This window comes from Mauremys reevesii, linkage group 6, assembly GCF_016161935.1.
Source record: "Mauremys reevesii isolate NIE-2019 linkage group 6, ASM1616193v1, whole genome shotgun sequence".
Classification (NCBI taxonomy): Eukaryota; Metazoa; Chordata; order Testudines; family Geoemydidae; genus Mauremys; species Mauremys reevesii.
The window spans coordinates 127,336,275-127,348,108 of NC_052628.1; the positions used below are offsets into that span (position 1 = coordinate 127,336,275).

Here is an 11,834-nt window from a genome sequence, read left to right on the forward strand (position 1 = left end):
GACTAAGTCCAGGGCTTAGCCTTATTTGTCCTTGTGCATTGCTTCTACTCACATTTATGGTACAACCAACTTGTACTCCCTGCTGTGCATGCTTCATAGAATGAGCTTATATTGGTCACCGTTGGAGGGTGTGATTCAAACTGCTCAATTTAATACATTTGCAAAGCTATACTTTTTTGTTGCACAATACAGTGGTGACTTACACTTTTTTGCTAGGGAGAACCTAGTTCTGCAGATTTCTGAATTGACAGTTTGGTTCATTAAAAGTTTTAGTGGCTAAAATGCAGCAATAATGAGCAACTATGTCAAGCAGGACTGAAATGGACTGTTGTCTTCCATGGGAAACTGGAATTTCACCCATGGTTGTGCTATGCAGGGGGAAAGTCCTTTAAAACATGCAGTGGGTTTAAAAAGCTCTGTGCACATAGCCTTCTTAAGGGCATTACCAGATTTGGTAGAATTTTTTTTTTTGTCTTCCAGGAGCAGGCTGAGAACTCTGACAAAACAAAGAAGAATGTGTCGGTGTGAACCCATGGTAAACAACAAGTCAGCAGAGAGCTTAGGGCAGAGCAAAAAGGTGGATTAGAATACAAATGTTCCAGATGGGGAGGTTGGGGGGAATTGTGAGAGAGACTGGGACTGTGATGGAAAAGAAAACAATGCCACATCTTTGGGTAGAGGGGCTTTGTCCTAAGGTTCTTTTAAAGAAAAAGCTGGGGTTAAAAAAAGAAAGAAAGAAAATCTTACAGGCATTGACAAAACCTCTGGGTCTCTAAGGTTTCTCTGCAAAGGTTGAGCACCTGAGATTCTAAAAGCTCCGCATTTGAGAAGTACCTTTAGCAAGTGTTTATGTCACCACATAGCAATGGTAAAAGATTTTGTTCTGCAGCATATCCATAGATTATACTACCTGATTTATCTTCGTGCTCTCTTTTAACTTGTGGGGTTTTTGTGGGGGGGGAGGAAGAGGGGCTACTATTGTTATAGGGAAAGATTCTGGAATCTCTGAACCCAATGTAACAGTTTTTTTTTAAATAATGAGAAAAGATTCCAAATGGAAAGCTCATCTGGCTGTGGCAGTTTGTGCCTGAATGAGAGAAAAGTGCCCTAGAAGCTATTCATTAGGAATTCACTGGAAGCTCTCAAACAAGCCTGGCAGAAGCTGAAATTGAAGTGGTCTCTGACCTAATTTTCTTCTGCATGAAACATCTGCATCAAGGCACTCTTTGATGTATTCCACTTGGCTCTGTCTACAGTATTGTATCACATGGCTTCAGCATTGCCTCAGTTTTAAAAGACATTTCCAGCCTGTAGAAGGTAATGTGATGTTACTGTTACCCAAACTAATCACTCAATGTGCTCCCGAAATAGAAACAATAGAGGTTCAGACAATGTTGCCTGCTTTGCAGTTGTTGTGGCTGCCTAAGCTCACGGTTTTAAAAACGCAGATCTGTGATATTCATCTCATGTAATTCATCAGCACCAGGGAGGAGAGGGGAGAAAATGGCAAGCCTGCCGTGAAATAGTATGTTGAAGGACACAATGCTTTACATATGTGAGCCTCAGGTTTTTTTTTTTTAATGTTTTTGCCTCTCCAGCCATACGTTTACTTTAGCACATTAAAAATAAAACAGGCAAATGTTGGAAGACATTATCATAAAACTTCAATAGAAGGAGCTCCTGGTTTTCATTTTGCTGTTTGTTCTCTCTGCTGATTGACACCCAAAGCTCGCAGCAAAAGAAGTGTGTGCGTGTGTGTGTTTGTGTCGATAGATATCTGAATTCTAACTGCTGTATTTGGAATGTCTTCTCTTTTCTTCAGTGAGTTACAAAGCACATTTTAAGATACTCTCTCCCATCTTGAGGCTCTTCCTAAGCCGGGGTAAATAAACAAGCAGAGGAATAAATAAAAATGAACTACAACTAGGGTCACTTTTTTACTCTGAGTGAATAGATCCTTGTCTTCTCCAGAAAGGTTTGCTGCACAGTCTTACCTAATGGCTTGCTGCTGTTTCCCCAACCTTCCTTGTATTATGTGAATAACTGTGGTGTCTTTTATATTCCACCCCCTGAAGAAGAATCCTTTGAAATTCTAAATGACTATGCTGCAGGTTTTAATGTCTGCCTCTTAGAAATAGCCAGGAAATACCCACTCATAGAGCAAGATGCAAGATGCAGCAAGCCTTTTGAAAGATATTCAGCCAGCTCCCCCAGCCTCATGAATTTATATGTATGTTTTATATATAATGTACACACGTATGCTGTTTAATTCTCCTGATGTAGGGCAAGAATAAATTATTTTCCCGAGTCACTTTTAAAAATAGTTTCATTTGTATTGCCATGAAGAAAACAATGCTCAGAGACATCCAGAGGGGTCAGATTGAGATGAGTTGTGGGGTTCTCAGTCCTAGTGGATGTCAGAAGAATAAAAACATCACTGTTGGCACTAATTAGCCTCCTTCTTGGCAGTCATGGCAGAGAAGCAAAGTGTTTAAATGGGCCAGGAGACTGAGAATAGCCCCTCACTCCCAGAGGTCATCCATCCAGGTCAGGGATGAGGCACATGGCAAGGCAATGTGGGGAAGCTTGCACTGCTCCTCCCCGGACTAGTTAGTGGATTAGCGGAGATCTTTAAGTCTTCTCTAGTGAGTCTCCTGTTATCCTTTGTTACTTTGCTTTGCAGATTGATAGAAGACTTGTACCTATTCTTCTTCTTTGTTTGGATTACAGTAGCACTGAGAGGTCCCCGGTTCAAATGAGAATCCGTTGTGCTAGGTGCTGTACAAACGCATACCAAGAGGCATCTCTCACACTAAAGAGCTGACGATTGAAATAGACAAGACAGAAATAGAATGGGAAACAAAAGAGAGGTGAAGTGACGACACAGTAGGTCAGAGACAGAGCTGAGAAGAAGGTCCATGTGATCTGACTGTCGGTCTAATGCCCTATCCCGGGCTCTCCAATTAGTTGTTCTGTAGACAAATATAGGAGTTCATCCTCTAGGGCTCTCTCACCAGGTCCTCTCAAGCAATAAATTCACCTGAATACTTTAAAAAAATGAAACAAAAATCTTGTAACTCCTTCGCACCTCTGGTCAGTTTCCTGAAGGATAGTAAGATTCAGTGAAATATGCATGCACACTGATTACACCCATGAAGAGTTAGTTCAGATTACATACTTTAAAAAAGAAAAGGCAAAGCTTTCCAGCCTGCTCTGAACGCGCAGGCTGATTTACACTTTTGCATGGATGTGGCTGGCTGTGGACTGATGCTGGCAGAAGCTTATCGTGCCTTGCTCTAAAAATAACCAGCTCCCATGGACGGAATCTGCTTGCTTAGACTTCATCTTGGTTTCAAACAGTGACACAATGCTCAAAAATGGCAGAGGCTCTTTGGCAGATACGTGATGGTTGAGAATTCCTCTTGCAAGGTCGCTTCTACCTTCACGTAGATGTTACTCTGTGCCTCATTTTGCCTACTTCAGAATTATGCCCTCTCACTCTTTCCTTTCCTCTTCCTGTACATTATGTACCACACGTGCGCTCTGCCTGGTAGAAGGTTGGGTGATCTTGTCTATATGTCCCTCACTGAGCCCCCAGTCCTATGCTCCTCTTTGAGGCCATCATTCTCTCACACTATTCAGTCTGAGCTTTGGAGACCCCTGGTTACAGCACACTACCCCCTAGCCTTTCTACTGGGGTGACACTTCTTCTTTATCCGACCCCTCTTCTCCCTTAAATATGAACACCATGAAAAGAAGCTGATTTTTGTCTAGTGCTCTGACAGATGAGTAGAGTTTGAGATTCAGATTTTACAGAGCATTGTTAGAAATGAAGTGAAGAGGGTGGGGGAAAGAACAAGCCCCACTACCCCTTTTTAGACATAGCTATCTGGTTGTATAATTGTTAGCAGTTTCATGTCAACTCCTGTAGGTGAGAGGAATAAAGGGGCCTTTTTTAAAAAAACTTCATCTGTGCTGTATATACCAGCAGTGGTGGTCTAAGCCAGTGCTGAACATTTGTGCATTGGACAATAGCACAGCCTGGTCTGACTATTATCAGCTGCTGTTTTCTGGTTAGCTTTCCTTTTATTCAAGTGCACAATGCAAGCCTTTATCACCCTTCAGTCATAGTGACTCTTGAGGAATACATCTGGTTTTCTCTTTCAGCAGCTCTGAAAAGGTCAGTCTGTTCATTTCTTATTCGCAGGACACCACCGTTTTTTTTCTGAACTGGAAAGACAGACCCTATGCCTTTTCATTCCGCCTTGTACGTAATTGGACATGGTGTCGCTCTAGAAACCTACCCTTGAAATCCTCCTGAGTAACAATTTCAGAGCGAGAGGGAGAGGACCATTTCCATCTGCTGCTAAATCTCATTGTCTGTTCTCAAAGTCGCTTCCCGTCAGTATTGCCAGGGTGCTTCTCCTACCCCCCAAGGATGATTATTGCTTTACCGAAGCGCTCTCCCAGAAAGAAGGCCACAGATTATTTGTGCAAATGCAGTTGTAATCATTTTCACTTCAGTGACGTTCAACATTCTTCACGCGCGCTGTAACATAATAACAAGTGTGCCCATGAGGAAAGAACTAACAGCAGCTGGTGTCTGACAAATTATCTTACTCAAGACAGGCAAACAGTGACTTGAACTCTAGCAGTCAAATGGGCACATATTTTGTTTCACCTCCGCACACTGGACATAATGGGCCAAATGCTCAAGTGGTGTAAATCAGTGTTGCTCCTTTGACTTACTCCGGTTTACATCAGCTGAAGATCAGCTTTCCTCATATCTGCCTCATTCTATATAGATGGGAGAGTCATTCAGAGACCATGCACAGCTTTCTGCATTATTCTGATAATAGCTGCATCTCTGATCTCTGTTCTCAAGGAGAAAAGTGCCTATGAACTACCTGGTCCTGCGTTTCTCCTGAGGACAGACTGCCAATAATGTCTGAAGAAGAGAAAGGGGAGAATGTTCCATAAAACTAATTATTGACCAGTAGGAAATAAGCTAGAAGTATCAAATTAATTTCAGTTAGGAGAACAAGCTGAGATTTGCTGAGACTCAGTCAAGGGACATTTGATATAAAACTGCTGGTTTATTAATTTATCCTGCCAAGACCACTAAGAGATATTAGTATGGTTCTTGAAACGGGTCCAGGTTGTGGGTATATTTTTATTTCACAGTTGCAGCATTTCCTTTTGTATCTTCACTTCTGTAAAGCAGCTGAAAAATCGGATATAGACCAAACCCAGATTAAGTGTCCTCTGGTAAAGTTTACTGCCACAATATTTTCAATGTGATTCAAACTGACATGGTCTCAGTGAGTCAAAGTGACTTTCCTGGGATAAAGCCCATTAGTATTTTTTGGCTGGGGGATGCTAATTTGATATACAGTTTTGCTGGCCTCGTGTCCAGCTACTAAGGGAGTTTGTTTCTAAAACATGAACAGCCCTATGCCTGGGACCAGAGGCATTAAATGCTAATTTAGGGCAAGAACAAATACCCAGATATGTTTGTTACTGATCTTCCTTCCCAGCCCAGACATACATATTCTTCATGACTACCCTTGGACTCAGATACCCTTAACATTCCAGCACAGGGCATGAGGATATTGCTCTCATGCCAGTGATTCCAAGCAGTGTCCTAAGAGACATTCTTACACCCTTAACAGCAAGGAGAGACAAACCCAACATGTCAGCATTCTTGAGTATTGCAGCACAGGGTTGTGTTAAGGGTGATGTCTGTTACAACTAGCACAGTTAGGTTGAAAATTGTGTTGGGTTTACATCTGAATCCGTTCTTGTGAGTATAAGTGAGACCATTTTTTGCTATTAGACCAAAATGGTTTTTGAGGATACATTGCTGGGGCCACATTCTCAGCTAGTCTCAGTGGGCGTGAGCGCCATTGACTCCATGTGAGGCTCTTATGTATTACAATAATGTCTAGAGATTCTCCAACCCAAACTGGGGCCCCATTACACTAAGCACTGTGTGAGACAGTCTCCTCCTCGAAGATCTTATAGTCTGAATAAGCAAGGCAAAGGGTAGGAGGAGAAACCTAAGCACAGAGAGGTGAAGTGATTTGTCGGAGGTCACCCAGCAGGTCAGAAACAGAGCTGGGAATAAAAGCCAGTTCTCCTGATCTCTCATCTAGTTCTCTAGCCACTGAAGCATGCTGCCTTTATCAGCACTGTCCTCTGCTGTTTACTTTTGATGGAGGAGTTTATCAGCATGGTACAGGTGTTTAAAAGGTGACATTTGTTGTTCTACTTTTATAGTTTAAAATGACTAAAGACAAAGAAAATTTGGTTTCTGGCATGAAATTTCTTGATTGGTTTAGAACTAATATATATATTTCAAACTAACGCCCTCAGAGACTTCCCTTGATTTACAGCTCTTTTGCAGTGAATAATGGCTTTAGGACACAGGAGGAACATTTGAAATCTTTATTAAATTGTCTCTGTGATAGCAGCTCCTACTAATGCAGTTAGACTTCAGGGTTTATCACTGTTTTTATCAAGGACCCTGATTTTCAGAGGCTTAGAACAATGGGGTCTGAAAATCTGCCCCCAGCTAAAGCACATTGTTGTTGTTTTATTGGGTGTACAGTAAATTGGAATAGAAATTAGAAAAGTGTGAAAGCACTCATGGCTTCTGACTTTTTTTTTTTTTTTTAGAAATGAAACATCAGTCTTGGCATATCACAAAAGATCAAGATCCTTTTGGCCTGGTATTGTATCTCTGACATCATAGTGCTAAATTATTATCACTCTCCCCCTTTACCTGCATGCAAAATACTGTAACATGGAGGGAAAGCTCTTGAGCTCCAGCTAAGGATCAATTTATGCCCTGAGCCTGAGGAATGACAGCCCTAATCATGTTATCCTAACCAGTCTAGCTGTAGTATTCTTAGCTAGATACATATCTACATTACTTTTGAAAGTCATTTCCTCTTTAACATCCTGTGGCTGTGAGTTCCACACGCTGTCTGAAATTTATTTCCTTTTAATTGTTTTAGTGTGTTACCTTTTTAAAAGTACAAGTGCTTTTCTTGTTGTTTTAGAGGAAAAAGTAAATTAGGACATCTGAGTGAGCAGGGCTGGCTCCAGCTTTTTTGCTGCCCCAAGTGGCGAAGCAAAAAAAAAAAAAGATAAAGCTGCGATCGGCGGCACTTCGGCGGCAGCTCTACCACTGCCGAATTGCCACCGAAGACCCAGACGTGCCGCCCCTTTCCATTGGCCACCCCAAGCACCTGCTTCCTCTGCTGGTGCCTGGAGCCAGCCCTGTGAGTGAGTAAGCTCTGGTGTAAAATTATTTCTAAGCATGGTAAAACATATCTTTTGGTTCTGTGCTTGTACAGCACCTAGTGAACTGGGGGCCTGGGCCAGGGCTAGGCACTGACATAATACAAATGATCAGTAATAATTAGGCTTGGCAGAATTCAATTTTTATTTTTTCTATATAATTTTGAGGGATAAAAGCAAAGTTTATTTTTAAGCATTTTTAGATTTTTATTTATTTAGATTTTTGCACAGTTCTGGGGGGGTCAGATAATTATTTAATGACGGATGTTGAGATTTGAAAAGTTAAAACTTTATAAACCATTAGAATATAAATTGTCAATGTCACATGTCAAAACACACAAAGTAAATATCCTTAAACCAATAAACTATTCCTGTTTTTACTAGTCCATTTGTAACAAGCCTAATTCAGAGGTCTAAATCACTTAATTTTTGACGCTACTAGTTTCTTAAGCAGCACTTACTTTGCCTGTCTGTAAATTTCAGTTATTATCAATGGAAATATTTTTTGGTTGGTTTGCGAGTGTACAGTCAAATCAATGTTTACCAATAAAAAATCAATCCTTCCAAGCGTAGTAGCAATAATGGGTCACATGAGTGATAAATGGATAAGCACAGCTCTAGAAGATGTAGTAGATTGTTAAAATTCATAATTGTAAGCAACCTATTAGTCTGTGTAGCAACTGATTATTTATCATCACCACATCACCCATTTATTAGTTCTTTATATTAAGGTATCATTCATATATAGTTTATAAATGGTTGTGTGTTTCTGTAGACAAGAGTCTCTTATTCTGTGTCACAACATAAAAGTTACAAGCCCTAGTGGCTTTGTGTAACTTCAATGATGTATTTCCCCAGTGTGGGACTGGCCAGAGTTCCAACCCTGCTGTTGTCTCTGTCAATGGAACATATGTTACTCACAAGGCCTATCTAACCGTGCCCAATCCTTTGAGATGCTGAGCAACCTCTGTGAAGTCCTGAGGTTTTTCTCTCCCAATGACTTGTGGGAGAGAGCTGAACTGAGAGTGTTCAGCCACTCACCGGATCAGAATGTTAAAATGCACACTCACAAAAGTGACAAGCATGTCATGGAGCCTGATCCAAATCCCAGTAAAGTCAGTGGCACTCGATTGTAGTCAATCGAAATTAGGTCAGACTGTTAGGGACACATTCTGATACTCTTACTTGTCCTGAGTTGTACTTCACTCCATGTGCAGTCCCCTGGAAATCAATGGGGGTACTGATGGAGTAAAGTCTCAGAATCTGGTCCTTGGTTAACATTATAATTCATGGAGTGGAGCCTTGACTTAAGGTCCATCATTAAGACTTTTGTCCTTCAATCTCCTTTTAGTTTTAGGAAGATAATTTTTTTCAAGCCAATTTAATGCACAAGTTATCTCTTCTGAAAACAAGTTGGAAGAACAAAACCTGATTTCATTTATAGGTGCACATAGAAATGCTTTGTTCAGAAACTTCTTCAGAAAGAGCAAACTAGTTATTTTAAAAGTCACTCCTACACCGTTTGTCCATCAATTTCAGATGTTTAAAAAATAATAATTCTACTCTAGTCTTAGACCAAGCTTGGGAAGTTCCAGGCGAAAAGAAGATTGTTCGAGGGAAGTTGAGGCAAGGGGGGGAAGAATCCATAACTTGGAATAAAAGTTGTCTTTCAACTTCAATCTTTGGAATCACAACCATAACTCCCATAATAAACCATCAAATTAATGAGTCTGAAATCATAAGAATGATTATATATTTCATCTTTTTGTTCTTTTCTGTTCTTCTTTTCAAATGAACATTAAAAAGAAAGGAAAAGGAAAGAAAAAGGGGTTGAAGCAAGAATTCATGGGTGAAGGTCTATGTTCTGTGTTATGCAAGAGCTCAGACTAGGAGTTACATTTTCAAAAGTGTGTGTGATTTAGGAGGCTTCGAGCTCAAGGTGTAAATTCCAGCTTGAGGAGAAGTACTTGTGCTAGCTTTGATTGAGCTAGTTCACTTAAAATAAAGCTTAGCCATGGCAGTGCAAGTGGGGGGAGGGGCTAGCTGCCTGAGTATTTACTTAGCATGTGGGAGGGGCTTGTACTCAGCATGACTAGCCCTTCCCATCACTCATGCTGCTCAGACTACATTCTATCTTGAGCTCAGTCAGAACTAGCAAAGGTATGTCTCCTCAAGCTGAAATTTACACCTTGTGTTTGAAGAGTAACCATGCGTTAAGTCCCATTGACTTTCAGTAGGACTTCAGGCCTAAGTGCCTTGCAAAAAATGGGACTATGGGTACGTCTATACTACCCACCGGATCAGTGGGTAGTGTTCGATGTATCAAGGATCAATTTATTGTGTCTCATCTGGACGCAATAAATCGATCCGCTAATCGACACCCGTACTCCATCTTGGCAAGAGGAGTAAGCGGAGTCGACGGGGGAGCCGCAGCAGTTGACTCGCCGCTGTGAGGACAGCCAGGTAAGTCAAACTAAGATACTTCGACTTCAGCTACACGAATAGCGTAGCTGAAGTTGCGTATCTTAGTTCGAACGCCCCTGCTAATGCAGGGCCGCCCAGAGGATTCCGGGGGCCCGGGGTCTTCGGCGGCGGGGGGCCCTTCCGTTCCGGGACCCGCCGCCGAAGTGCCCCGAAGACCCGCGGCGGGACCCCCCGCCGCCGAATTACCGCCGAAGCGGGACCCGCCGCTGAAGTGCAGCCCGGTCTTCGGCGCTAATTCGGCGGTGGGGAGCCCCCGCCGCGGGTCTTCGGGGCACTTCGGCGGCGGGTCCCGGAACGGAAGGGCCCCCTGCCGCCGAATTACCGCCGAAGACCGGGCTGCGCTTCAGCGGCGGCCCCCGCCCCCAACCTCTTACCCCCGGCTCCCTCCTCACCCGGAGTCTCAGCGCCTCGCTGGAACAGCCACAGCGTGTGGCCGGCGGGGCCTGAGCTCCGTCCCGCTCCGAGCCGCGTGGGGAGGGGGCAGGGCTGGGAGTTCTACGCCGAGCGGAGGGAGCCGAGCTCAGCCCGGAGCTCCCAGCCCCGCCCCCTGATGACGCGGCTCGGAGCGGGGCGGGGCTCAGGGGCCCCGGCGGAGACTCGGCGCTTGATGCGCTGAGGCTCCAGGAGAGGGGCGGAGGCGGGAGCCCCCGCTGTTCTCTTGGGGGCCCCTGCGGAGCCCGGGGCCCGGGGCACATTGCCCCCTTTGCCCCCCCCTCTGGGCGGCCCTGTGCTAATGTAGCCCAGGCCTTAGGCTCCTAAAACACTTGAGCGCTTTTAAGCATTTTACTGTTTACTTGTCCCTTCTGGCCTTAAAAATCTCTGCCCATACAAAACATGGGTTATACTAATATCCAGGGACACACGTTAAGTGGAGTCCTGCTTGCATCAATGTGTGTGGAATTGCAGGGCTGTGTCTGTGAGTACCAATCAAAGCCATGCATATTTAGATTGGTAGTTAGATTCCTAAAAATACAGATTGGCATTTACAAAGGTGACTGTGCAATCACATGTGCATTTTTTGCAAGTGCGGGTGGGCCTGAACATTTTGGTTTGACTTAAAGCAATAGTGTCATTACTTTACAGTATTTTTAACTTCTTTTTCCTCACTGTTAACGGCTCCTTGGAAGACTGACACTGAAATATTTTATTTCCTAATTTTTTTCTCCTCCATCATTCATGTATGTTAGCTTCTTAGTGTTTATGAGTGATGCCCTGCTGGTAGTTAGATGTTTGTTTGTTTGTTTATTTATTTATTTATTTATTTATTTTGAGAAAAAGTTGATTGAAGAATTTGTCTTGCTTTTTTAAAATAATAAAAAAAGAAAATTGCATGGCTTTTGCATTTTCTAAATATGCTCACAATCAAATACATCTCTTGGTAATTTGATTTGTAGGAACTGGAGAGAAAAGCATTACATACAGAGTGCTTTTCAATAATTCATCATTCCTTAAATGTGCAAAGCCATCACCTAGGTTTAGGAATATAATTTGTACCCCTAACTATAGTGAAAATGCATATATGCACTTAGAACACACCCTATGCTCTAAACTTGTCTGCTTTTGTTGTGTCGTTTAGGCACTTAGTAATGGTATAAACTCTTAGGATACGTCTATACCCAATCCGGCAGGTAGTGTTCGATGTATCGGGGATCGATTTATCGCGTCTCGTCTGGATGCGATAAATCGATCCGCTAATCGACACCCGTACTCCACCTCGGCAGGAGGAGTAAGCGGAGTCGACGGGGGAGCTGTAGCAGTCGACTCGCCGCCGTGAGAACGTCCAGGTAAGTCAAATTAAGATACTTTGACTTCAGCTACATAAATAGCGTAGCTGAAGTTGCGTATCTTAGTTTGAACTGCCCCGCTGGTATTGTCTTACAAATATCACCTGTTTGAGTGCACACACCTGCAGGTGAGCTGCTAACAGGGCACCCACATTGGCCCTGTTTCATTCTATTCTACATAGATTCTTAAGCAATGTGATTGCGCAACATGTAGGCTGAAAAGCATGGTAGGTCACCGCAGCACAGTATGACTCAAGTCTA

The 11,834-nt window shown here is 42.9% G+C and overlaps 1 long non-coding RNA gene across 1 annotated transcript; it reads left to right on the forward strand.

Moving 5' to 3' along the window:
* Positions 1 to 1,055: 1,055 nt before the first annotated feature.
* LOC120408596 lies at positions 1,056 to 11,560 on the forward strand. Its single transcript, XR_005600813.1, has 3 exons — positions 1,056 to 1,317; positions 6,679 to 6,731; positions 11,511 to 11,560. It is a non-coding gene; the product is annotated as an uncharacterized LOC120408596 (long non-coding RNA).
* The last annotated feature ends 274 nt before the right edge of the window (positions 11,561 to 11,834 follow it).